The sequence below is a fragment of the Papio anubis genome, chromosome 2 (assembly GCF_008728515.1).
Source record: "Papio anubis isolate 15944 chromosome 2, Panubis1.0, whole genome shotgun sequence".
NCBI lineage: Eukaryota > Metazoa > Chordata > Mammalia > Primates > Cercopithecidae > Papio > Papio anubis.
Genome location: NC_044977.1, coordinates 5,336,837 through 5,364,407, shown reverse-complemented (window position 1 = coordinate 5,364,407; position 27,571 = coordinate 5,336,837). Strand labels below are relative to the sequence as shown.

The following is a 27,571-nucleotide window of genomic DNA, read 5'->3' as shown; positions in this document are numbered from 1 at the left end:
TGAGGATCCTTGAGTCCATTAAATCTCTTTCCTTTATAAATTACCCAGTCGCAGGTAGTATCTTTACAGCTATGTGAGAACAAACTAATACAATCTGTGTTATACTTTTCTTTGCTCCTAACTAATTGCTTGTGCCTTTATCTGAAACACATGTCTCTGTATTAGTCTGTTTTCACACAGTTGATAAAGACATACCCAAGGCTGTGAAAAAAAAGAGGTTTAATGGACTTACAGTTCCACATGGCTGAGGAGGCCTCACAATCATGGCAGAAGGCAAGGAGGAACAAGTCACATCTTTTTTATTTTATTTTATTTATTTTGTTTTGTTTTGTTTTATTATATTTTATTTTAAGTTCCAGGATACATGGGCAGGACATGCAGATTCGTTACATAGGTATACATATGCCATGGTGGTTTGTGGCACCTATCAACGCTTCATCTAGGTTTTCAGCCCTGCGTGAATTAGGTTTTTGTCCTAAGAGCAAGTCACATCTACATGGATGACTGCAGGCAAAAAGAGAACTTCTGCAGGGCAACTCCGCTTTACAGAAGCACCAGATCTCTTGAGACTTGTTCACTATTATGAGAACAGCACAGTAAAGACCTGCTCCCATGACTCAATTTCCTCCAACTGGGTCCCTCCCACAGCACATGCAAAGTCAAGATGAGATTCTGATGGGGACACAGCCAAGCCGTATCAGTCTCCTAGGCTACTGAATTTTTCAGTTTTCAGAGAAAAGCTATGAGGTTTTGATGTTTTCTGGAAAATTGGTGTTAAAATGAATTTGAAAATTTTTACTTACTGGACTTTCTTACTTTATAACCCATGACTGGACACTTCTTATAAGAGTTAAAAGAAAAATAGAAGTGGAAGTTAACAATATGGTAAAGTATATTATGATATCATAAAACAGTATTATCATATTTTATTAAAAATGGGTAATAAGTTAATATGCTATGATTGCAGCAATATTTGTATCATGTTAGAAATGTCAACATGAATTCTTCATTTTTTTTTTCAGGGATAACCTTTTGTAACTCATTTCAGGTTGCATTTACTTAGCTGTCACAAGAAACAACCTGAAATACAACCTTAACGCCAAGATTTCAGCCTCTAATTCTCTAATGCTATTCTTCACTAACAGGAATCAGGATTTTCAGTGGAACGACTGGTTCCATGTTTAGGACAAACAAACTCAAGGTGAGCCTTGCCAGAAAGAGACTATCTTTTTCATAAGTGTTGAAGGTTGTATTAAGTAGGATCGGATAGAACTTTCAACTTACAGGGGAGCAAACTAGTGGCCAAGAGGGAGAAATTGAAGATTAAAACAAAATAAAAATCTTGCTTTTGAGTTAGGTGTAGTTGGTAATGTCAGGACAATGCTTTCTCTGACAACTGCCAGAGAACTGTTCAGAAGGAATATGACAATTGGAAGCTGTTATTTTTCCCTGTATGCATTTGCTGGTCCTGGGTGTGGCTGCAGATGTGGGCACACACCAGGCCATGAGCTCCTGCTGGGCCAAAAGCTAAATCACAGAAACTTTAGTGGTGGCAAAGGTTGCTAAAGTAACAAAATTGGAGACTTGGGGGCCTTGAATATATGGCTTGTTTTCTGAATTCTGAATAAGTTAAGTGGTCCACAGCTCACAGTACGTAGAAACGGAGGCCCGTCCATCTAGGGTAAGGAAACAGAACAGAAGAGGCTGTATAAGATGACAGTAAAGGAAGTGGTGAAGTGACACTGGGGATATACAGCTATTTTTTACATGTGAACACTTATCATTTACAAGGGACTAGAGCTAGTCAAAGCTTGAGAAGTCAGGAATTGTGCTTATAAAAAAATAAATAAATAACATACGCTAATGAGGGACAGGAAACCATGAGACATTTTACTTTTCATATGGGGCTAAGGTGACATGTTGGAGTCTTTACAAACATATCTATCATTTACCTCAAGGCATTTGTCAAAACTTGAAGCTGTGTGCGGTTAAATATTAAAAAGTGAGCTAAAAACTTCTAACAGGTAGAATTCAACACATCCTGTAATCTTGCAGTGATGAGGTGACAAAGATCCCTATTTAAAAGCCCCAGAAAGAAGCAACATCTTAGGAACAGCAGTAAGCCAGAAGTTTCCAGTCTTACCAAAATAGAACTCAGTCATAACTTATAACTAGATCTAAAGAGAGGAATTTCATAATGATAAAGAGTTTAATTCAAAAGGAAGATATCGGAATGCTAAACCTGTTTGTTATGTGAATATTATGTTATCTACAAAGTGTCAGAAAACCATAAAGGTATGAGACAGTCCCCAGTGGAGTATCCTAGGGCTTAAAATATTTAAGCAGAACGAGTAGTTAGAATGAAATGTCATGTATTTCTAAGGGATGTGCTAATGTGTTACAGTGTTTCAAATTCTGAGTCAGTTTTTGTTTTGGCAGCCAGAACAACAACAAAAAAGTAGGTGGTGAAGATCATCTTAAACGATCCATTTAGAAGAGGAAAGTGAGAAAACAATTATATGGGTGACTATGTCTTTTATAAAATCAAATGTAAACACAATTACAAAATTAGTTTGGTAAATTAAGAAGTAAATGTTTATTGAGAGTTCAGAGGAATAAGTTCAACCATGGGAAGGGAAGATTAGAGAGTTTGAAAGTGTAAAAAGAGTGGAAATTTCAGCTGTGGAGCTGTGGGATGTTCTTGATGGGAATGCTAGTTGGAACTGAAAGTGTGAACAAAGGAGCGTCATCGTGTCAGTGAGAAAGCCAGAACTGGGAAGCTAAAATGATGTTTGGGAGCAAAATATGGGGGAAGGGTTGGGGTAGATACTCCAAATACATACAAGCCTGAAGTCAAGAAAGGAAATAGAATGAAAAGCAAGAAGAGGTAGCTACGATTCTGGAGTTGAGGGGAAACAAAGAATGAAGCACATTTTTGTTACACCTTAATAAGCAGTTATTTGAGGCAAGGGTAAGCAACTATAAGCTCATGAACAAGGAGATTGGTAACTGTCGAAGCCATGGTGAAAGTTTTCTAAGGTGACTGTTCATTGAGAAAATCAGCATGCTTATATATTCAAAGAATTATTGCACAGAGAATGTGAGTTGACATGGATACCTGAACATTGGAAGAGTTATTATGGCCCCCCCTTACAATGGAGCTATATGATCGCCATTCTAACTGGCATGAGATGGTATCTCATTGTGGTTTTCATTTGCATTTCTCTAATGATTAGTGATGATGAGCTTTTTTCATATGTTTATTGGCTGCATAAATATCTTCTTTTGAGAAGTGTCTGTTCATATTCTTCACCCATTTTTGACGGTGTTGTTTGTTTTCTCTTGTAAATTTTTTTAAGTTCTTTGTGGATTCTGGATATTAGCCCTTTGTCAGATGAATAGATTGCAAAAATTTTCTCCCATTCTGTAGGCTGCCTGTTCACTCTGATGATAGTTTCTTTTGCTGTGTAGAAGCTCTTTAGTTTAATTAGATCCCATTTGTAAATTTTGGCTTTTGTTTCCATTGCCTTTGGTGTTTTAGTCATGAAGTCTTTGCCCATGCCTATGTTCTGAGTGGTATTCTTCTAGGGTCAGCAAACAAACACAGGAACAGAAAACCAAACACTGCATGTTCTCACTCATAAATGGGAGTTGAACAATGAGAACACATGGACACAGGGAGGGGAACATCACATACAGGGGCCTGTCAGGGGTTGGGAGGCTAGGGGAGGAATAGCATTAGGAAAAATGTCTAATGTAGATGACGGGTTGATGGGTGCAGCAAACCACCATGGCACGTGTATACCTATGTAACAAACCTGTATGTTCTGCACACGTATCCCAGAACTCAAAGTATAATAATAATAATAATAATAATAATAATAATAAAAGAATGGAGCTATATGGAGAATGGAAGACAAATGGGCCAATTGAGTCAGTGAATGCCCTATACTTGCCAAAGTCCAATGGGTCCAATCGTTCTCTGGGCCACTTTGGTGTATATTTACCAGTTCCTGAAAACATAATTGGGGTTGACATATTGGTGCATGTACACAGACACACACACACACACACACACACACACACACACACACATATATAATGGCCTGTATCATAGTATATGTATATTTATATATAAACACACACATTAATCTAATTTTACCAAGAAAAGTAGTAAGGCAAAGATAAGTTACATGATTTTGCATAGTTAATAAGTGACAGATCTGAGGTTTGAATTAAGTTGTCAGGTTTAGGTGTCTGCGTGGTTACCTCTTATGACGCTGCCTTTTCTAAGAAATGTAATGAAGTGGCTGCTTTGAGGTTCACCAAATTATGTAGTATGCATTGACCTTAAACCAGAAACATCCATTTCATCTCAATTCTAACATGTATTTTATAGTAAAATAAATAAATAATATCACAGAGCAAGTCATTCTGCTTTATAAAATTGCAACAATTTTTTTTCATCATTCAACATAGTTTGATTCTGGTAAGTTTATTGTGCTGCTGATTTCAGTGCTAACGGCCTCTTGAAGAAAACTAGCTTTTGCAAAATAGTAAGTTTTAAAGTAGTCACATTGCAAACCCCTCCAGCAGAAAGGAGTAAAACTTCTATTACATGTCTTTTGTAATTTTTCTTTGGGTCTGTTCTTCTAGAAAAAGATAAAATTAAGCCAAATCGTTTTGATTGCATTGGAGGTCACAGAAAAGATTCCTTTCCTTATGGGAAATGGTCCACAAAGACAGCACCCGATAGAATCCAATTAGATGGTTAGAAAGGTTGGACTGAGTTTGCATGGCTGCCCCTGTACTTGCCACATCGCATCCCTGATGAAAGGAAACAATTGTATGGCTCGTTCAACATTACGCTCAAAACTGAAATAAGTAATCACCAGTTTGCACCATCTAGTCTGTCTAAGGCAAAACATTGTAGCTGAAGTCACAAAAGGGAAAAAACCCTTTTCAAAGACTCCTACATAACAGAAGGAATTGAGGACATCCCTCGCTCCCTTGATTTCCTACTTAAGGTTGGAAAAGGAACTCCATTTGCTTTTTGGTTATCACTTTTCTGCAATAGATTTTGAATAATGTAAACCAATTACCTCATTCCTGTTCACGTCATTCAATTTTATTCCAGTCGTCCCCAACTGGTAAAGAGAAAAATATAACTTTTCCAAAGCCCTTCAGTGTTATGGGCTCATTTATTTATTTAATAAATATTAATTAACCAGTGATGATGTGTCAAGCATTACTAAACTCAGCATTAGAGATAAAAAATGGAATATAAATAGTACCAGTTCTATTGAACATCCAGGCCAGTAGGAGAGACAGAACTGTAAACAAATACAAACACATTGAAATAATGTGTATGAAATATATTAAAACAAAAAAATATATAAAAAGTAATTTAATAAGATTGCACAAAGATCAGAGGCAGCACAGAGGAGGAAATGATTATTTCTCTTTGTACTTTTTCTGCCATCTTCAAACTTTTGGAGTAGAAAGATAAAACATTTACAGACCTAAACGTTAAATATAAAATTAGTTTACTGCCAACCTCAAAAGTGTTGTACAAAGTAACTAGTAATATTATTGGCTAAATTTGAATATGGGTTGGTCATTATATTAATATTTTACTCTTTCCATCATTGTCACAAGGCTTAGTTTCACAGTTTTAGTTATGCATTATATTCCAACAAATACATGATATGTTATTTTGTCATACATTTTTAGAGAATGTACTTTTTTCCACAACTTCCAGTGACTTTTCAGGATTATTGTCTAACAATTTTATTACTTCCTGAATAAAACATTTGAAGTGTTGGAATTGTTCTATAAACTACTAAATTACCAAATGTTTAAGCAACATTGTCTGTAGATGCAATCTCTAGTTATGTTGGCTAAGAGGCCATCTATAAAGTGATTTTTTAAATCACTTATTGTCCAAAACTTGAATTCATATCATTTTATTTTATTTTATTATTTTATTTTTTGAGACAGAGTTACACTCTGTCACCCAGGCTGGAGTGCAATAGCGTAATCTCAGCTCACTGCAACCTCCACCTCCTGGGTTCAGGTGATTCTCCTGCTTCAGTCTCCTTAGTAGCTGGGACTACAGGTGTGTGCCACCATGCCCAGCTAATTTTTGTATTGTTTAGTAGAGATGAGGTTTCACCATGTTGACCAGGCTAGTCTTGAACTCCTGACCTGAAGTGATCCACCTGTCTTGGCCTCCCTGAATGCTGGGACTACAGGCATAAGCCACCATGCCCAACCTGCTTTCATGTAATTTTACAACTAAGGTAGTTAAAAAAAAGAAAAAAAAAAAAAAAGAAGGAGAGGATGTAATAGACATCTATGTTGTGTTTACTCAATGTATTATTCCATTCTCATGCTGCTATGAAGAACTACCTGAAACTGGCTAATTTATGAAGAAAAGAAGCTTAACTGAGTCACAGTTCTGCAGGCTTAACAGGGAGCATGACTGAGAGGCCTCAGGAAACTTACAGTCATGGCAGAGGGTGTAGGGGAAACAAGCACATCTTCCCATGGCAGAGCAGGAGAGAGAGAAAGAAGGGGGAAGTGCCACACAGTTTTAAGTCATCAAATCTTGTGAGAACTCGCTCACTATCACAAGAACAGCAAGGGGGAAATCCACCAATACGATCCAGTCACCCTCACCAGTTCCCTCCCCTGATACATAAGGATTAAAATGTGACATGAGATTGAGTGGGGACACAGAGACACACCATAAATCTCAATATCATGTCCTTAGGGAATACCAATTGGGAAATAGCCACACCCTTTCCTTTGAGGGAACTGCTGCTTCTTCACTACAACTTTATATTTCGGATTCATCCTTTTTCAGAAAACCCGGACTGGCCTGGCATTGCCCATCATCGTGCTTCTGTTCTTCCAGCTGACTAAAAGCATCCTGCTTTCAGCTCCGTCTCTTCACGTCACGGTATTTTGTATTAAGTTCCTCACTGTACTTCCACTTAACTTTTCTCCTTTCTGGTTCTCTACTTCACACATTATAATTTAAAATAGACAAAGAGAGAGACTTATCCTTGCTCACTTCTATCTAGCTAGGCTGAAAAAGTGACCTGGAAATTGTTAGGTTTTTATACAATATTATTGAATGGATGAATCAGTACAAGAATAGAAATGTGATAAAGACACAGTCAAATTCTTTCACCTAGAGTTTTACAAGCTCAGTTCACAGGGAAATCCCCTATCTCAGGTCCTGGAGTTAGGACAACGTAGTCTCAGAGACACCAGTTTCCATGCCTCTAAGGAAAAATCCGAATAAATGAAGGTGACCCACTTTAAGAAGCAGAGATGAGATGGAAAAAGATGGTAAGAGTCTTTGCCGGGGAAAGCCCTGGTTTATACTCAGTGAGGCTCCCAGAAGAGCCCTGGTTCCTTCAAGATTTCCTTCAAATCTGAGTTACCTTGACACCCTTCCAATAAATGACGTTTCAGTAAAACCTACAGCTGAAAATCTAATTTCCATGCCCAACAATACAGGGTAGAAGAGGAAAACAGTTTGACCCATTGAGCAGCTCTAGACAGAAATACAAACTACTCTAATAAAACAGAATATTTTTCACTTTAGTAGCACTTTAAATAAAATATAAGATTTTGCACTTAGGTAGCACTTTCCACTTACCAGCACTTTCACATAGAGCAGATCACCTGAGATTTGTAATACCTTTGTGAGGATTTCCAGGTATTTATAGCCCTATTTTCCAGGAAAAAAAAGTAGTGATGTTTAGACAATATGTATTAATATTTTAATTATAATAAGATATAGGGTTTATGGAATGCTTGTAATATGCCAAAACTTGTACTGAGCACACTACGTCAATTATCTCCTTAATTAATATACATTTTATCAACATCCTTCTTTAAAATTCAAGCAAGTTGTGGCATAGAAGAGCACTCGTTTTGCATTGCTGGGATGTTACTTTTGCTGAAACAGCATTCTGCAGGCATTTAGACCTCAGTCAGGCTGTTTCGTAATATAACTAGCATTTTAGTTTTCACTTTTTATTTTTTTTAAATACAAGGTCTTACCCTGTTGCCCAGGCTAGAATCAAGTGGCCTGATCAAAGCTCACTGTCTCCTTGAACTGCTGGGCTCAAGTGATTCTTCCACCTCAGTATCCTAAGTAGCTAGGTCTACAGGTACATGCTACCGTGCCCAGCTAATTTGTACATTTCTGGTAGAGGTGAAGTCTTGGTACGTTTTCCAGGATGATCCTGAACTTCTGGCCCCAAGCGATCTTCCCTCCTTGACCTCCAAGTGTTGGGATTACAGGAATGAACCACAGTGCCCAGCCTGACCAGCATTTTCTATTCTTGGTATTTCTTATACCTTTGGTGGTTTCCACCCACATTCCTCTGTGGAAAAATGTTCCCCATTTTATAATGTCCACTTAACATTTGAATTTCTCTCTTTATGCGTATTCTCATCTTTCAGTGGAAATTAAATTCGTTAATACATTTATTTCTGATCTGATGTCCCAACAAATCTTGATCTTGTTGTGAGAGAATCGTTCTCTGCTCAAATTACTTGTAAAATGTTGGGTTAGAAAAACTTTAATATACATTTCTTCTGACAAACCTTCCAGAGCCTTTTATATAACAATGTGTATGTCTCTGAGAAGAGACTATGCTTTCCATTGCCTTAAATTATTTAACTTTTTCCTGTCACCTCTTAACATCTCCAAGGATCCCTTATGGCAGGATACTATTAGGGAGAAATAGCATTATTTGGCACTGTAAAGTTTAATTATGTTGCTACAATCCACAAATCTGTATTTCTTCCTTTACTTGATTGTTTATTCTTGAGGGCAAAAAGTGTAAATGTGCTTACTTTTAAGAGCTTGGGAAAGTTTTATAGAACATGGTAGTTACGTTTTTTGTTCTTTTTTGTTTTTTAGAGGGGACAGGGTCTCACTTTGTCGCCCAGGCTGGAGTGCAGTGGTATGGTCCTGGCTCACTGCAAGCTCTGCCTCCTGGGCTCAGGTGATCCTTCCACTGTAGTTGTTTTTTAAATGTTACTTAAGCTTAATGTAATTTTTTCCCATACACTTATGGTTTTGCAGAAGCTAAAAAGACTATTTTTATTAGTCAATATCTTATGTTAAATACTTTTTATATACATGTCACATATCGTAACAGTCTTATATGGTACCACAGAGATATTAAACATTGCACTAAGCCTACCATTTTTACTTAAAATGTTAAATAATCAGTAGGATAGCTGGCTTCTTTTTTAGAATTGTTTAAATGTGGGAGATATTCTTTGTTTTCTGGAATGTCGATTAATGTGGGATGATGGGTAGCTTCTTAAAGTATCTTCATTTCTTGATATCCTTACAAATATTTTATGGTTTATTCATTAAGAACATTTTCTCATTTACAATATTCTTGTTTGAATATTTAAAAAGACTGAACTAGAGAATTTTTCTAAATCCATAAGTAGCATAGAGGGAGATATAAGGTGTATAAGCAGATAAACTGAACGTAAAAAGATCTCAGAATTGTTTTTGTTTACCAGATCTCTAGTTTGCAACTTTTTCTCTCTTCTAAATCGTGGTTCTAACAGGAGATATTTTTGTTGTTTTTTTTTTTTTACATTTGTCAATGTTTAGAAACTTTCTTCTATTTCTTTAAACTGGGGAAGATGTGTATCCAGCAGTACTGGTACATATATCTAGTGCATAGAGGCCAGGGATACTTTGTTCAAAATAGTATTCCCTATTGTGTATGACCCTTCTATTGGCTGTCTTCCTTCTCCATGTCACCACTTCATGGCTTTGTTGTGCTTCCGGAATCACTTCTCATATAAGCAAATTATGCCCATATTCTCCTCCTGGAGTTTCCTTTTGGAAAATTCAAACTAAGACATCTGTTTAATATTTGTAAACATCTTAAATGCACAGGACAGCCCCCCTGTTTCCGACCAAAGGACTTTTTTAGTTGAAAATGTCAGTACTGCCTGGGATAATAAATCAGGCTGTAAAAAATTATGGCTTATCAATTATCATAAATATATGCATATACTAAAATAAATATTTTGCGTAATTTTTCCAATTTTCATTTTTGTTATTCTTGTTGTTCAGAAATGCTTTGAAAAGTGATGTTCAACTTAATTTCAAGGTGACACATACATGGGATATTAGAGAAACTCAGTAATAGCAGCCATGGGAAATTTACCAAGAAGTTTTTTAAGCCCACGTTTGAGGAGCTCTCATACAGATCTCTTTTGAGACACTGAGAAAGACTGTAGCAGTGTGTTCATATGGTATTATTATTATTATTTTTATTTTACTATTGCAACAATAAGATTCTTGGCAGCAGTCAGTGGGGCCTGTTATCACACCTCTCCTGACTTCTCCTTTGTCATACTGACCTTCATGTTGGTGAGTATGAAATGACCATATTTGCCATCTTTTAAAATTTGTGATTTGTTGTGATTTATTTAATTAAATATTCAATCTGACATCTAGTGGAGAAGCTGTCACACTTTTCTAGTATCCTTCTCCACCCTAAACTTACACTGGAGCTCAACTGGGGCTTTGCTGAATGGTTCTTGGACATGTCTATGGCTTCCACCTTAGCGTTTCCCTTCCTTAGGGTTTTCTCTTGCTGCGTGAATATACACCCCCCATGAACATATGCAAAGACAGAGAAAGCTGGAAATGCTGGGAAATTGTGACCCCCAGGAACAAGCCTCAGTGGTATACACTCCAGCATTTGTCTCTTGACTTGGCATCCTGAGGTGTGGTCTAAAATGCCTTTCAGAGGGCCCCACAGCAAGAGTGAGCCCCAGTTGCTCAGAGTGGTACTCCCTATTGTTTGTGACCCTTCTGTTGGCTGTCTTCCTTCTCCATGTCACCACTTCATGATTTTGTTGTGCTTCTGGAATCACTTCTCATATGAGCAAATCGTGCTCATATTCTCCTCCTGGAATTTGCTTTTGGAAAACTCAAACGAAGACATCTGTTTAATATTTGAAAATTTGGATTTTTTTCACTAGAAGAGCCCTTATATTGTCTAACTTCTCAGTCCCATATAACCTGTAATTTTCGTTCAACGTGGACACTTATTTTGGAAAAAAGAAACCCTTAGCTAGTCCTGAAATCTCCTACCCACTCCAGGACAACAGGGTAAACGGTGGAATCACTGTTATACACTGACCTAATTTTCCTGAAAAAAAAAAATAATGCTGGCTTTTAAAAATATAAAGAGACAATATGTCTAGAGAAAAACGTTTCGTTTTACATTAAGAAGAATACTTTAAAACTCTACCCCCATCTTTTCTCAGTAACAGAGCTTAAGCATTGAGGAAGTGAACTTTAATGTCATTTGGCCTGATTCATTCAAACACTATGCCAGGAAACCTTCCGTTAAATGAGAGAAGTTAGGTCAAGGAACCAAACAAAAGCAGTAAGTAAACATCAATTTGGTTTACATGCCCATAAAAAAGAGCAAGACTGCTGTAAAGGAAAGGAAGTCAGATTGGATGGGGATGTCTTCAATGGCTCAAAGGACTGGTAATGGGATGTGTGAAGCCTTTCTTTTCTGGGTCAGCAGTCTGAATCCAGGCCGGGTGAGTAGAACCCAAGAAAGTCATTATTATTTCACAGCTGATTTACACACTCTTTGGAATGAGCCTGGTCTCCCTCCAGGTTTGGAAGACTCGTGTCTGCAGCCAAGCCCTCCCCGTCATCCAGAGCAATGATTGCCCCTGTTCTTCGCTGCCTTGACAGAAAGGCCAGGGATTAAATGAACATTGAAACCGGACTGCACTCACTGTGGCCAGCTAAGGAGCCTCAGTGCACTGGCCATACAGGATTGATAGCAAAGTAGCGTTTTCTCTTTTCTGTTCTTGCACTGTATAGATTTAAGGGGAATTTCAGAATATCAGATGTCAGTTTGCTATTTGTCCAGGTCATTTAAAACATTTTGAAAAGAAAAGGATTTCAAAGGAGCTTATCAAAAGTTGCGTTTGACATGGAGTTCCGCGTGACATGCTTCAACGTAAGAGTAAAATGCCGTGGCCAAGTTATAACTCCTGGATGCGTAAGTTCATCATCGCAGCACTCACAAAGCCCACACTGGAACAGTTTTCTTTCAGGCACTTAGGTGAAAGGTGAGCAATGTTTGATTTCCTTCTGCTTTCATGATAAGTAATAGAGTGGTCATTTTCTCACAGTAAATTAAGAAGTAACAAATGGATTTCAATTTTCATAATTTCACTCAGGGTATCTTTTGAAGTGTGTATTATTAGTTTGTACTAATGCAAAACTACCAGCTGAAACTAATCTCCCTAATGAGGTTCATTCGTCCTTTGACAAGGCAATAGTTTCCTCAAGAAAAACTTAACTAATAGTGTGGCCAGTACCTTATAATTAATTTTCTTCCCCAATCCTTGCAAGCATGAAAACAAACAGTAAATTTTTCATTTGTTCATCAGTTTTGAACAACTGTTTAGCAGAGATATGCTTGATTAATGGATTTAATTTGTTCCTTTCTTCTGTAGTCGGTTTTCATATTACCTTGGTTATCAGAGGACAGGACCATAATGTGGGCATTCTCATCGCGGTCCACTCCATCAGTGTCAGCGCTGGCTTCTAGCTCCGGGTCCACATCTTTAACCTTTGTCGTCCTGCAGAATCTTTCATCAATCTGTGTTACAGTCACCTTGGGAAGAAAAGGCAGAAGCACTCAGTCAGCACTTACAGGTAGTAAAGTGTGTCATTATTTCTAACAAAATGCTGGCAGCGGTGCACCTTTCATTTCCAACCGAAATATGATTTGTGAGATCAGCAACCCAACTGTTAAAAGAGACAAATGGAACGTACCGGTCTGGTCACTACAAGGCCCTCTATAAAAACCAATACAAAATGCCTAATGCTTTCCTGCATGCTGAGCGCTTTAAATGACTGGGGCTAGTTTTGCAAATTGAATATTATTGTCAGATAATGAAAGTACCTATGTAGAGGTCAAATAGCATCATAAAGTATAATGGCAGTTTTCATAATACTGACCGTTTCATAGTAGGGCACAAATCTCCATGGTTCAAATCTGTAGTTCACTTGACTTTTCAGTGTGACATAAAAAGTCATAAACTCTGGCTTGAGGGGTTTTCCTTCTTCTTTTTAACCTAAGTGTAATGTAGACTTTGTAGAAAAATGTAAATGCTTAAGAAATTTTAAAAGATGCCTTTCTTTAGAACGTTTTTGACTCTCACATAAAATGTAAAACTAAAACATATATTTAGATATTTTTATGCATAAAATGTATAATATTTGTGACAGGAGTTACCTTCTTAGTATAGAAAGATAATGACCTAGAGTACAATGTTTACAGAAAACGTGTTCTCAATACACACTGTCTGTTTGAAGAAAATTTCAGTAATTTAGTTTTTGGATACTGAGTTCCATGACCTTTCTTTCTATATAATTGAGAATCTGTTAAAAATAGTTAAAATGGATTTTATTATTTGTCATAACATGCTTGTCAGTATTATTCAATATTTCTATTATAGTATTATGTGCAAAAACTTGAAATTAATACTTCATTGAATATCTCTGGAACAATACATATAAAAATGATTTTTTGACATTTATTCCAGGCAATATTTTTTTAACCTTCTTTGGAAGATAAAAATACAAGCCAAAATAATATGCCTGATATTTAAGAAAACTTTTCCAATTTATATGTAACTGGGCTAGACTTGAACTGATGTACTGGCAAGATTTAGGTTCTACTACCAACTTTGTCATTTACTGTTTTTGAGTTATTGGACTAGTCCTTCATTTTTGTGACAATAATACCATATTCATAAACCTCTTATTTATGCAAATGTGAGGCTCTGTTACATTACTTCAAAATGGACCAACAATTTTAGTGGCTACCCACTGTGGACTAATTTTATCAGTATTCCTTATTTTGGCATGCAACGTTCTCAGCAATCTAACCATTCAGCCACCTATCCCACACGTACATTTCATATGTACAATATACTTACGAAACCCTCCAGTCATCCTGAACTTCTTACTAGTCTCTCTACTCCTTGTGTATGATTATGCCTCTGTCCCTGTGGTGTACCCTCTTCCTGGCTAGTGCGTACTCACCCTCCCTCCCTACATCTCTGTTCAGTAAACTTATACCTATCTTTATCGTTCAGATAATTTCCCCTTACATCCTGAAGTCTTTACAAGTTATCCTTGTTAGTTTTAATTTCTTCCTTCTTTGTGGCCTCATAGTACACTGTTTTTCATTCTTCTAATGTACAAACCACAGTAGAATTAGAAAAATAGTTGGGGCATGTATGTCTGTCTCTACATGAATTATGTCAGGAGTACCTATTTTCCTTTTTCTTTTTCTTTTCTTTTCTTTTTTTTTTTTTTTTTTGAGACAGTCTCCCTCTGTCAATCAGGTTGAATTACAGTGGCTCCATCTCCGCTCACTGCAGCCTTGACCTCCTGGGCTCAAGGGATCCTTCCATCTCTCAGCCTCCCGAGTAGCTGGGACTACAGGCACATGCCACCACACCTGGCTAATTTTTTGTGTTTTTTGCAGAGGTAGGTGGGGTTTCACCTTATTGCCCCAGCTGGTCTCGACTCCTGGGCTCAAGCAATCCACCTGCCTTGGCCTGCCAAAGTGCTGGGAATACATGTGTGGGCCACCTTGCCCAGCCTAGACTACATGTTTTTCTAATCTCATTTTTGTCTTTGCCCTGTCCCATAGGCAGAACAAAAATGCTTGGACCAAAGTAGAGCTCACTAAAAATACATTGAGTGCATAGATGAATAACTTGATCATAAATTGTAAATAATGTTTATTGCTTTCAAATTACAAAAACATTTTGCCAGGTATTAACATGAAAACTACTGTGAAAGGTATTCCACATAAAACATGAGGCAGCTTACCTCAGAATTTAGTTCACAATGTCTTACCCATTATATGCAATTTAATATGTTTAATTTTTGGAACTAAGATAAATCCTTCCTTAAGACATCTACATTTAAATATAAACATTCTTCCAAAATGATAGTTTATTTAAGGTATAAAAGCTTGCTCTTATTTTATATTTTCACAGACAATATTTAAAGAAGTAGATTCATGAAGCAAAATATTACATAGCTTCATAAATTTGCACACAGCCTTGAATTTCTTAAATTATTTTATTCCATAAACGTTCTTATTCTTATCCCTCAGGTGAATGCTGCCAGGATCCATCAATACATATTTTGAAAATTGTAAAATCTGTTCATGCTGCTCAAATATAAGAGAGAAAGAGAAAGGAAAATAATCAACAAAGCAATTTTTATATTAGTTTTAACTTCAGCTGCTGCTGCAGTTAGGAACTTTGATAATGGATAAGAAAAAGAACTTTAGGGAAAGTTATTAGTTATTGGAGAAAGTTTTTAATAAAAACTATTTGATTTAAATCACAGGTCTAGGAAGTTCCTCCCACTGTGGTTCTGCGCACATATAACGGGAGACATCTCAGGTCTTTGTTACAATCTCAAGGATTGTTCTTTATCCCTGAGCAGTTAATGGAAACAAAAGAGGTTACAAAAATAAAGTCTAAATATGCTTGGCTCAAGAAAACCTGAGGCTACCCTTTGAAATTTCCTGCCTCTCTGTTATATCTGCATAGGCATCAACAGTGTTCTGACCAGGCTTCTGTTCTCCATTCGTCCGAGGATTGTCTCATGCGGCTTCAGTCACCCGTATTTACTTTGTCCAAGAGTTACTGCTGACCACCTGTCAGCATTTCACCCTTTTCTATAGTCCCCTTCCAATTTACAGAAAAGATAACTACTTTTATTATTATCATTATTTAACGTTGTGTTTACTCAGTCTTAACGAAAACTATAAGAACAGTACAATGTGCAGTTTATATTAGAATCTGCTAGGCCAACTTGAGTTTAGATCAATCCACACTGCACTACGTTCCTGGTGTCTTCTGACACTGACACTCACTGTTCATCCTTCTTGGACAAGTCCTCTCAACAAAAGCAGACACAGATCTACCAAAGCAATGAAGACTGTGAGAGCACAATGTAGGATAAAATGAAACTGAATGAAAGGATACTCCAAGGCAAAATAAAGAAAAAGGAAATCTGCTTCCAATATAGACAATCACTTGTGTTAAAATATAACATACTTGATTCATTCAAGCCACAATTTCTTAAATGTAATTGATTTATAAGTATGATTTAGACTGTCTATAGTAACAAGATCTGGCAAATAGTAACTTTTCATATTAGGGACTAAACATAATTTTTCTTAATTTTTATTTTATTCTCGACAGACATAATTGTCGTAATTATTTAGTAAAAGTTGAGTTTATAAAATGTTAAAACCATTGTTCTCATACAAATATAAAATATGCATATGTCAACTTTGAACTCTGATTACTGAGGGAACCAGAAAGAGTCTAAAATTAGTAAAATAAAGATTTGAATCACAGAGATTTATATCCTCTACCACAGGGGTCCCTAACCCCTGGGCCATGGACTGCACAACAGGAGGTGAAAAGTGTGGGTGAGTGAGCGAAGCTTCATCTGAAAATACAGCCGCTCCCCATCACTCATATTACCACCTGAGCTCTGCGTCCTGTCAGATCAGCAGTGGCATCAGATTCTCATAGGAGCACAAACCCTGTTGTGAACTGCACATGGGAGGGAGCTAGGTTGCACACAGCTTATGAAAATCTAATGCCTGATGATTTGTCTCTGTCTCCCATCACCCCCAGATGGGACCTTCTGGTTATAGGAAAACAAGCTCAGAGTTCCCACTACTTGTCATTATGGTGAGTTGTATCATTATTTCATTATATATTACAGTGTAATAATAATAGAAATAAAGTACACAATAAATGTAACATGCTTGAATTATCCTGAAACCGTCACCCCTGTCCCCTGTCTCTGGAAACACTGCCTTCTACAAAACTGGTGACTGGTGCCAAAAACACTGGGGACTGCTGCTCTACCAGTTGAAATGTATTTCCATCAGCATTGAATTAGAACGATTTCATTGCTCTGACCATGAAGAATGTGCGTAACTCTCAGTTTTCTGCAAGTTAACTTCTATTAATAGCTTAGTCAAGGACATTAAAAGGTATACACCCCAATAGCATCGGATGATCCCCAGAGTCTCTTAGGCAACAACTGGCATGCCACTGAAAGAAAACCCAGAAATCTCTTTTGCCCATGTCCAAGATTTTCTGTTTTTCCTATTTTTATATTCAAAAAATTTCCTCAATTGTTTTTGCATATTAAATTAATCACAGTGTTGTATTCACATTTCTATACAAATTTTAGATTATCTCATATTCTTTTTCTTTCTCCAAGCACATTTATCCTTATAGCTTCCTTTTCTTGTTAGTCCATGCCAGAGTATTGCAATATCTTAGACATGCACATATTCCTGCAAGAAAATGTGAAGTAAAAAAAAAAAAAGAAAATCACTCAATCTCAGAAATTTACCGTATATTGAGCCTTTCATGACCAAGAACAAATTTGAAAAGAATGACATTGTTTCATTCTCAAACTCTAGGCAGAGAGAGAGGCATAGTTGCAAAGACAGAGATGAAGGCATGGTGTAGGAGAACAAAAATAATTTAGACCTCTGAATTCTCAAAGGATTTGTGCCCTCACTTTGGGAATCAGTTATATTATAGGTAGTTATCAAAGTCTTAAATGAAGACATATTAATGTGCAGTTTACACTACGGAATCTGAACATTTGTTTGATGTCTAGGTTTTAATGGATGAGAGTAAGAAATTTTTTTTTAAATCTAATTTTTCATATCTTAGAGACTATCCATGATTAATGCAATAGTAATTTGAATATTAAGCCTGGTATAAGAAAGGCAACACGTTTTAGGAGAAAAGAAAGTTTGTTTTGTAGTGTGATTACTTGACTATAAATTCAGGTATGTCCTTGAGGCCATATTAGCATGTGAATGTGTTTGCCATATTACTGGTTGTCTGGAAACTGATGAAACAACAAAATCGGAGTAATAGTAGGGCTTTGTAAAATAGCTTTGGAGATACAGCTAGGCTCATTTGCTAAGATATATAAATCTGGGACAGAACAGGAAATTTGTATGAGATAAACCATGGGTTGTTAGGCTTTCAGTTGTCACCTAAAACTAGTGTGGATGCTACTGACAATAGAGTGTACTTAAATCCTGCCTATATGTAAAATGGAATGGATTTAATGAGCTACAGAGAAGTCCAGTTCCTTTTCTGACTTTATTAAAAGTTTATAATTTGTAAGCTTTAGCAAATAGCAGAAATAAAGCATACGTCTAATTGTAAGTAAATTACGAAGGAATATTAGGAGGCCCTTACTGCAGATTCTGACCCCCTCGTGTAAACTGAGTATTAGTATCTAGCTGTCTTATTTATTGGATATACCAATTGCTGTATGTATTTAAAATTTTTATCTATCATATTTCACAATCCAGTAACTGAAAGGGAGTAATGAGTGATAAGAAGTAAAAAGAAGAAAGGATGGTATAATAGACAGTCCAGAGATACTCTCCAAATCTTCTTATACATTATGGTCATTCAAAATGCTATTTATGTAAAATTTTCATTATCTTAGGGTATGTGTAGATTTAGGAGATGTAGTACTTATTAGCACCATAATTAATAATCAATGGATATTTTCATATGATATAAAACATCCACATCTTCTTTAAAATTATGACAAATTTACCAGATATCTGAGTGACACTAGGGTATCTTCTGTTTAATTCCAGGATCTCTTTTGAAAACATTGATCATAATAAATAGGTATGTTATGTGAACATATATCACTGAAATTTTTATTGCTGTGTTACAATGTTGAACATAAGACATAACCCTCAAAGATATAAGACAAAAACTTTGTGATCTTGTAAATAGAGAGTTTGCTACTATCTATTCTAAAAGGAGTGATTAAACAGTAAACAAAGGGTTAAACAAATGACACTGGCTTTGAGGATAAAGTATAATTCACAAATTAGTAAAGCTCATAAATGAACTTAAAAATTAATCTTGAGAGCATCAAAAATGTCCCTGTTATTTCTGGGGAACAGGGGGAGTAACAGGCATTACCTCTAAATTGCTCTGTCAAAAAGATTAGTTGAAAAAATATTGTTAATGCCAAAATTAATGAGAATTATTATTTGGCCCCAAAATTAACTCTCATAAATCTTGAGAAAGGCTTTTAGTTTTAATTTCTGTATTTTTATTTTATGGAGACAATCTCTCAATTACATTATTGTTGTTAATAAAGTAGCATAAATACACAGTAGCATAAAATGTGTTTGATCGATGCTAATTTTGAATGCTCATGAAGAAAACACGAGACAGTCACTAGAAAAATTGTGAAGAGCAAAAAAATTGAATTAAAATAGATTGATTTATTCCTGACTCTGACTTCACAAATTCAAATGTTGCTGCTGCAAAGAAACTTTTTGTAGATTACTTAAGGTAATAAAGTAAATAGTTACGTTTTGGAGATGACAAATAAGAAGAGGGCCTTTCTGCTAAAGAACAACAGCAACAATAATAGATTCAAAATGCTTTGCATTGAAAACAAATGAGAAATAAAGATGATATGATTTAAATAAATGTGTTTTATACCCCACAACCTGTCCCAATCATCATAAAGATATTGATTTAAATAAAATTGTTCATATGAGAAAAACGGCTTTATGAAATATTAGTGGAAAACTATAATTTGAAATCGATACGTCAGAGAACATTATCCAAAATTTGTAAATAAGACAAGAAAGGTAGTACATTCTTCAATGTTATATGAATTGAAAAGCCACAAAAAATTGTCTAAGGAATGTATTTAAACTCACTATTTAATATTAATTAAGGGCTCTAGAAATAGTGAAGTTACTTGTGAACTTGTAGACATTTGTATGGTAGAATTGCAAAATAATTTCCATGCAGTGTAACAAATAAACCAGAGAATTATGACATTTTTGGATATCAACCAGTTTTTATCTAATATGGCAATCTTATCCTAACTTTGACCGTAAATATCCTAGCTTCTGGGATGATCTTTGAACTGGTTGTAACATTTTACTACTTCTTTGACATGTGTTTATTTGTATTTTCATCAGTCATAATTTTCTTTTAAAATTTTTGTTAATTATAATTTTATATATCAAATATATAACCAAATTAATAACTTAAATATCGTAAGAAATATTAGCACCTCTCAAGTTTACCTACATAGGTTGACAAAAAATATTTGGATATTTTAACTGGAAAATTTAAGAAATCACCTACTATTGAGCAACCTGAAATATTAGTGGAAAACTAATATAGGAAATTTTACTTTTAAAAAAATAGAATAACTGATTAGCAACAGTGCTTTAGAAATAAAATTTTAAAAAATTGTCTAAACTGCTTTTTATTTTATTAGAATTACATGAATTTTCACATAATGACTTTCATGGATGCCCTTGGGGGGAAACTAATAAATATAAAAAGTACCTTAAAAGTTGGCAAAATAACAAGCTCCATATGAAATATTCGATGTGTGCAGAGTGTGGAAAGAATATTGTCCCTAGATTGAGGCCTACCATAAATACCAATACAACCTCAGGAAAGCAATTTGAAACTCTTAAAATAAATCTATAAAGTGAGGAGAATTGGTTAAATTTACCTTGGAGGAAATTTCTGGAAATTGAATTGTTTTCAAGTTTATGATTTAACTATTTTATTTTCCACCTAAGATATCTAAGGATAGCTCAATGGAAGACAAAATTTTATCATTATATTGAACACTAACACTAAACAACTACACTATCACTAAAATATGGGAGAAACTTTCACTAACAAGGCCAAAATGTACTCAAATAAATGCACCATGCTGACCCTCCAGATACACCATAATTAAGTTTGCTGAGCCTCTCCTGTAAATTTGAGGTATTTCCTGAGATTGTAAATTCGAATACCCACCAGAAGCTGCAGACAACAGAAACATACAAATCAGACTTTATTCTCATTCATAGAGAAAGTTGGGCTTACATAGCAAGTGAGTACATGGCTTGTCTAAAGTAACTCAAAATGTAAACACAAGCAAAAACAAAAACAAAAAATTAGCTTAAAGGACTATGTAAACCCGATCAAACATATCTGTGAAGGGAAGAAAGTCCTGGTCTACACCACCAAGAAATGTGCCAGTTAACTGCTGAGAACCACCATCTATGACCCACTGTTTGTTCTTCCACCTTTTTACACAACCATAACATTTTTCCCCATCACTTTTAGATAGTGGTTCCCAGAAATACTATACAGATCTGGGGCAGAAATGGACAGGTCTTGGAAGTTTACACAGGACATGCGGATTGAGTAGTACAGAGAATATATGTGGGGAAAATTGTGGGAAGCTCTTCCCTGGGTATTCTTGCTTATTATTCATATTCAATCTCCTTCCATCTCTCTTTAGTAGGATAAATTCAGAGTGTTTAAGATGACCAGAAAGTGGAAACGACACATTCCTTAATCATCCAGCCACACAATGTTGAATGATTGCTGCTATTTTGAAATTGGGTGATGAGTTATACACGTCTACAAGTCTTCCAGGGTAATCACTTAAGGAGTACCTTCTGACATCAAAATACACACAGAGGAGAAACAAGGAATCCCTCCTTGTTTATAGATAAAAATATGACTAGAACTGGTATTTCTGGTTGAAGTATTAGTATATTGAAAATAAATAAAAGTGAGAACTCTTACAAGATTATTTATTAGAAAAGGAGAAAATAATGATTCAAGTTGGAGGAGAATAATCTCTTGAAAGGACTGGCTACAAGAAAAATTTGGAAAGCATTTACTTTGTGTTGTCAGATAGTATTAAGGCTTGGATTCACATAAGGGAGACAATAGAAGAGATGGAAGACAACTGAATTGGGGAAAGTTGGTAAAAAGAGATGGAAATAAAAATGAAGATAGATGAAATAAGGAAGAATAAGAAAACTATAAATGAAGAGCATAATTATTATTTACCCTAGAAAAATTAAAACATAGAAATGTCATTAAAAGTCAAAAATGGAGAAAAATAAGAAGTAAAAGTGATTAAAAAATGATAGAGATGTAGGAAAACGAACAGATGCAAAGTTCAAAATATTAGTTTTCCTGAAGAAGAAAGTTGAACAAACTCAATAATCAAATATATAATAAAAAGGCAGTTTTTAATTTTTTTATTATTGTTGTGAAAAAATGACAAATTATGAAAATAGAAGGGGATTGTCAATACAACATAGAATTAAGTGATTCACATATAAAAACTATCTAGTGAAAATATGAATTTTGAGCATAAATAAAATATAAATCTGTTAGAATCAATATGTTAAAAAAGAAGGAAATAAGATAAAAAGTGATGAGGCTGGTTTCAGACCTAAACACATATTAGAAGCCAAAAAACAGCAGAAATGTCAGAGGTTTGAATAGTATAACAATGTATTCCCAAGTATTCTATTCATCTGATCCTTTGCTTATGCTGATAAAAGGCAAGCCTAGGTATCCAAAAACATATTCTACATCAGTCAGAGTCTCAGCAGGATGACATGTTTAGAAAGCCACACCTCTTAACTCCAAAGGTTGCCCACTTGATGTAAGGATTTAGTTTTCCTTGGGAAATATTTATTTAGAATTATGAAAAGGATATATAGTTATTTAGAAAGGGTGTAACTTATTTACCAGACTAGAACTTATAAGAGTGCACTTCAAATAGCACAGAATATTCTGGGATGAAAAGGGTCTCGGTTCCTCAAGTATGGTGTATTTTGGATCCTTTTACAACACACTTTAAAAAATTTCTCCTATCATCTGGCAGATAACAGCAGAAATTCCCATCCTTTTTCAAACACAAAAACTAACTAGAAAGTAAAATCTAAAACAATGACAAGAAAATAAATTCTTTCATAACTTGTCATATCTGCATGATAGGGTTATTAATTGAGACTTTTATCAGAAACAAAAATCTCCCTTCTCCCTTCTCTTGCACACTCTGCACCTTTTAATGTACAAACACATGACTACTGAATGGAAAACTTTCCATGATGAGATCATATTGATAAAAGTAATAAATGAAGATCTCCGGGCAATACATCAAACACAGTTTAAATGCCAAAAGATTTTGAAGGAAATCAACATCATCAGGATACATGGCCGCATAATCAGAAACATGCCACAAAGAAAGTGTCAATTTCCTGGTCTCAAACAAGCATGACTATGAGATACACTCTTGTGGATAACAGGTCTGAGATATTAAGAACATTTGATGCTATATGGATGCTCCACTGCTACCATCCAGGTCCAAGCTGGCATAAGTTATGCTGACAAAACACAGCACAGAAAGAGATCTGGGTGTTGCACCAGAGAACACCTCAGCTGGCCCAGCTATGCTTCATCCATCTCCAGGGATGTGGTACACATTAAAATTACAGAGTACAACGGAGTACAGTGCACACAGGCATGAAGTCAGTCGGTATTTATCACTTTCAGGTTCTACTGGCTAACAAGGAATCCAAATATTTTCCTAACTTAGAATAAGGCACTAGACAAAAACATCTGTTATCCAGACATTTTGGAATCATCATACTAAAAGGTTCTCGGAGCAGCTACAAGTCCTGTTCTGCAACTCCCTTGGGTTCAGCTAGAAATAATAATTCAAAAAAAGACCAGAAACTTATAATTGATTGATTACTAAGGCATAGGAAATCCTACTCTATTAGTTAAAAATTATAATTTTGAAGACTATTTAATAATAGAAATATTTTCATGTTATAAATTTGTTTGAGAAAATATGTAATCCTACAGTTGTATGTATTATGTATTTTCTCTTCATGTGTTTCTAAATATTTTACTAGTTGCCCTTTTCATAAGTTGAGACATTTCTTGTAATAATTCATGCCTTTGCTTATTTTACACAATTGATAAACTAAGCATTTTAAAATTTTATAATAAACCACATAACATAAAATATGTGGTAATGAAAATTGAGCTCTCAGAATACATATTAAGCTTGGAGTCTACAATAGTATTGACCTATTTAATTAATTTAGTGAATTAAACACAACTACACAATTCAGTTAAGAATGAAAAGGCAGTCCTCTAGCTGTCTGATCATTTCATGTTCATGCTAACTAATTATTTCAGCCAACTTACATTAAATTGTCTTTGTAAAATAATCTGCTAAGGACCTTCAAAATTATAGTTCTAAATAGTTTATTAATTGATCCATACTTCTTAATAACCAAATATGCACAAAAGCAAATAGAAGAAAATAAGTGAATTGCTTAGTTTGCCACATCTTCATGTGAATTAGTAAAGCTCCGTGTTTGGTATAATTTGTGTGTAAATGATCTGTGGGTTTTAGTTAACTGCAGTTCGATATTGTTCAATTATACTTGAAATATAACACAGACTTTGCACCAATAACTATGTTGTATCCTAGTCATGATTAGTAATGTGTTCATTATATGCTACTCTGGGTAGAAAACATTTTGCAAATTGCTTTCAATTTAGAAGAAGCACATTCAATACATTTTAGGAGAAAAATGATATAATGAAAACAGAGAGCACCCAGGAGAAGTAAAGAAAATGGCAGATACTCTGCATTTTATTTCAAAAGGAATAGTTGAGGAGTATGAACTGTTTAACTTAGAATTAAGAAGACACAGAAGAAAATACAGCTGTACTCAAAACATACGATGAGCTGTCAAATGTAAGAAAGAGTATGCTTGCTCAGTATTGTGTTAAGATTAGACATTACATGAATGTTGGTTATGTTCAAGAGATCTATTGTACAACATGGTGACTATAGTTAATAACAGTGTACTCTTTCATGAAAATTGCTAAGAAAGTAGATTTTAAGTGTTATAACCACAAAAAGAAGTATGTAAAGTAATGCATGTGTTAATTAGCTTGATTTAGCCATTCTTGGTGTGTATCTAAATAACAATGTATACATATTTCAAAATATCATGTTGTACATTATAAATATATATAGTTTTTACCTGTCAATTAAAAATGAATAAGTCAGCAAAACCAGAACAAAACAAAGGCATATTTTAAATCAACATAGGCAAGAAGTTTATATGTTCTCTTCATCATTGTTGTGGTCTTCACTGTGAAGCTGGAAGCTCAAACTCACTGGATACATGAAATTTAAGTTAGTAATCTGCCTCTCCAAGATATAATGTATGAAATTATTACACTTGTTCAAGAGAAAGATGTTAAGATTCCTTTGGTTCTAGATTTTATGAGAATTTGTTGGTCATGTAAATAAGTACTACCTAATATACCTGAAGTGAAGCCTGAGTTATGGATTTTCACAATTAACTACTCTATTGTAGGATGTGAAGTCATATAAACTATTTCATAAATTCTCAAAGAACCGTGCTAACAGAAATAATTAAAAGGAAGTATGATCAAGACCCTTACTGTCAAAGTCAGACAGAGTTCGATCTAGTTTAATCCCCCCAAAATTTATAAAATCACTTACCAGCAAAGTCTTAGAATTGAGCTAGGTAGACTCAGGCATCACCACACTCAAGTGATCAAATCATATTTTTAGACACCTTCCTTTTTGGTACATTCATCACCTCTCTCTTTTTCTCCATCTCTCACAGCAGTTATTTCATCTGTTGTGCTTCATTTTCTGCAAGTTCACGTCTGTGCTGAGAAATATGTCCACAAGCATATCCAGGCACACCTAATTGTTAAACTTCCTGATCTTGGAAAGTATAAAGATCTACTTTCTCTTGCATTTAGGGGGATTCTAAAATAAGTATTTCGATTGATCCATTTATGTATTTGTTTATTTATTTATTTTTAATTAATTAATTATTATTATTGAGAGAGTTTTGTTCTTGTTGCCCAGGCTGGGGTGCAATGGCATGATCTCGGCTCACTGCAACTGCCACTTCCCAGGTTCAAGCGATTTTCCTGCCTCAGCCTCCAGAGTAGCTGGGATTACAGGCATGTGCCACCATGCCCAGCTAATTTTGTATTTTTAGCAGAGATGGGGTTTCTCCGTGTTGGTCAGGCTGGTCTCGAACTCCTGAATTCAGGTGATCTGCCCGCCTCAGCATCCCAAAGTGTTGGGATTACAGGCGTGAGCCACTGCGCTTTTATTATATTTACTTTTGAATGTATTTCAGGAGACATCTCTGTTGTTCACAGACAGCGCCTACAATAAATCCATACTATTGTGGTGCTTGAGGATTGGAAGAACTGAACAGAAAAATCACTTGAAGTGAGAAATAGTTCTGAAAATGATAACAAATATCTAGTACATATACAATTAGTAATTTAAAGTGCATTTCAGTCGGCTTACCCACACAAACCACTGCCCCTCTTGCTTAATTTTTCAGTCAATCTTTTTACCCCTAAACATATTACTAGACCCAAATTCTAGGTATGAAATGGTGACGGCATCTTTGTATAAATAGAAAACAATTTAATGGAATCCTGAGCTATTAACCAAGTGTGAAATCTTTATGTGCATTTGCTTTGTGGGGCTTTTAATATACATAGTTTGTCAATATATTTAGCCAATGATCATAAAGTAAATTAATATTCAGTTATTTTCTCATATAAAACACATTTTTTGAATACCAGTTACATGTCAGACAGTGTCACAGGAATAGATAAAACATGATTTCTAACCTGGCAGAATTAAATTATAATGAAAACCAATAACCAAATACGTTATTAGAATAAAATATAAACACACACGTGTGTATGTGTGTATGTACACCGATTTATTTTGAAAATGTTAGTCAGGCCTTCAGGGAGCCTAGCAAAGGAAGCTGGCAGTACTGACTGGAGGGTGTGGGGCACGTCTCCAAACTGGCCTTATCGGGTGTGGAGGAGTTATTCTGAGGGACAAATGTAAGAGGCTCCACATAAAGGAAGTGACATGAAGCAAAGTGTGAAAGGTATGAGAAATGCCAAAGCTTTTGTCCAGACGGTAAAGCAATGTGGCAGTGGTATGGGCACGTGCACAAGAAGGCAGGAGGCAATCAACGCTTATTAGTGTTTGGGGGAACTATGTAAACATTTTGGGCTTTATTGCTTTTTTGTGAATGAACAGCGTTTTAATTTCCATAAATACCTCAAGAACAGAATGCCAAGACTTGCTTTTTCTGTGCATTTTTCACATTTTGAGATTATTTGTTTTTCTTTCTCATCCCAACTGCTAATAAACTGCTACTTTCTGCTTGAAACTTGCCTTTGTTAGGTGTAAAGGAAAATAATCACGGTAATAAAATCTAAGGTTTCATTTGTTTTTTGTTTTTAATTAATAAAAAAAATTAATCTAGCTCTCTTTGTATCAGGTAGACTCCAGTAAAGAAATCTGAACCACTCCAGTTATTTTAACAAATAACATTTAATAAGCAATTTTGTATAAATAGCTATTGGTAGAGTGAAATGCTAAATTAGAAATTGTATATAAAAATTATTAAGTAGAATTAGTTAGTAATTCTATTGGGAAATTATTATACAAATAGAAATA

The 27,571-nt window shown here is 35.2% G+C and overlaps 1 long non-coding RNA gene across 6 annotated transcripts; it reads left to right on the top strand.

Annotated features, from left to right (window-relative positions):
* The first annotated feature begins 336 nt into the window (after positions 1-336).
* Positions 337-25,927, top strand: LOC110742496. 6 transcript variants are annotated; one of them, XR_004181999.1, is made up of 4 exons: positions 337-2,523; positions 6,869-6,964; positions 11,660-12,757; positions 16,786-25,927. It is a non-coding gene; the product is annotated as an uncharacterized LOC110742496 (long non-coding RNA). The 6 variants fall into 6 exon arrangements; XR_004182001.1 differs by lacking the exon at positions 16,786-25,927 and having other exon boundaries at positions 337-885; positions 1,023-2,523; positions 11,660-14,576; XR_004182002.1 differs by lacking the exon at positions 16,786-25,927 and having other exon boundaries at positions 337-1,201; positions 2,440-2,523; positions 11,660-14,576.
* Positions 25,928-27,571: the final 1,644 nt, after the last annotated feature.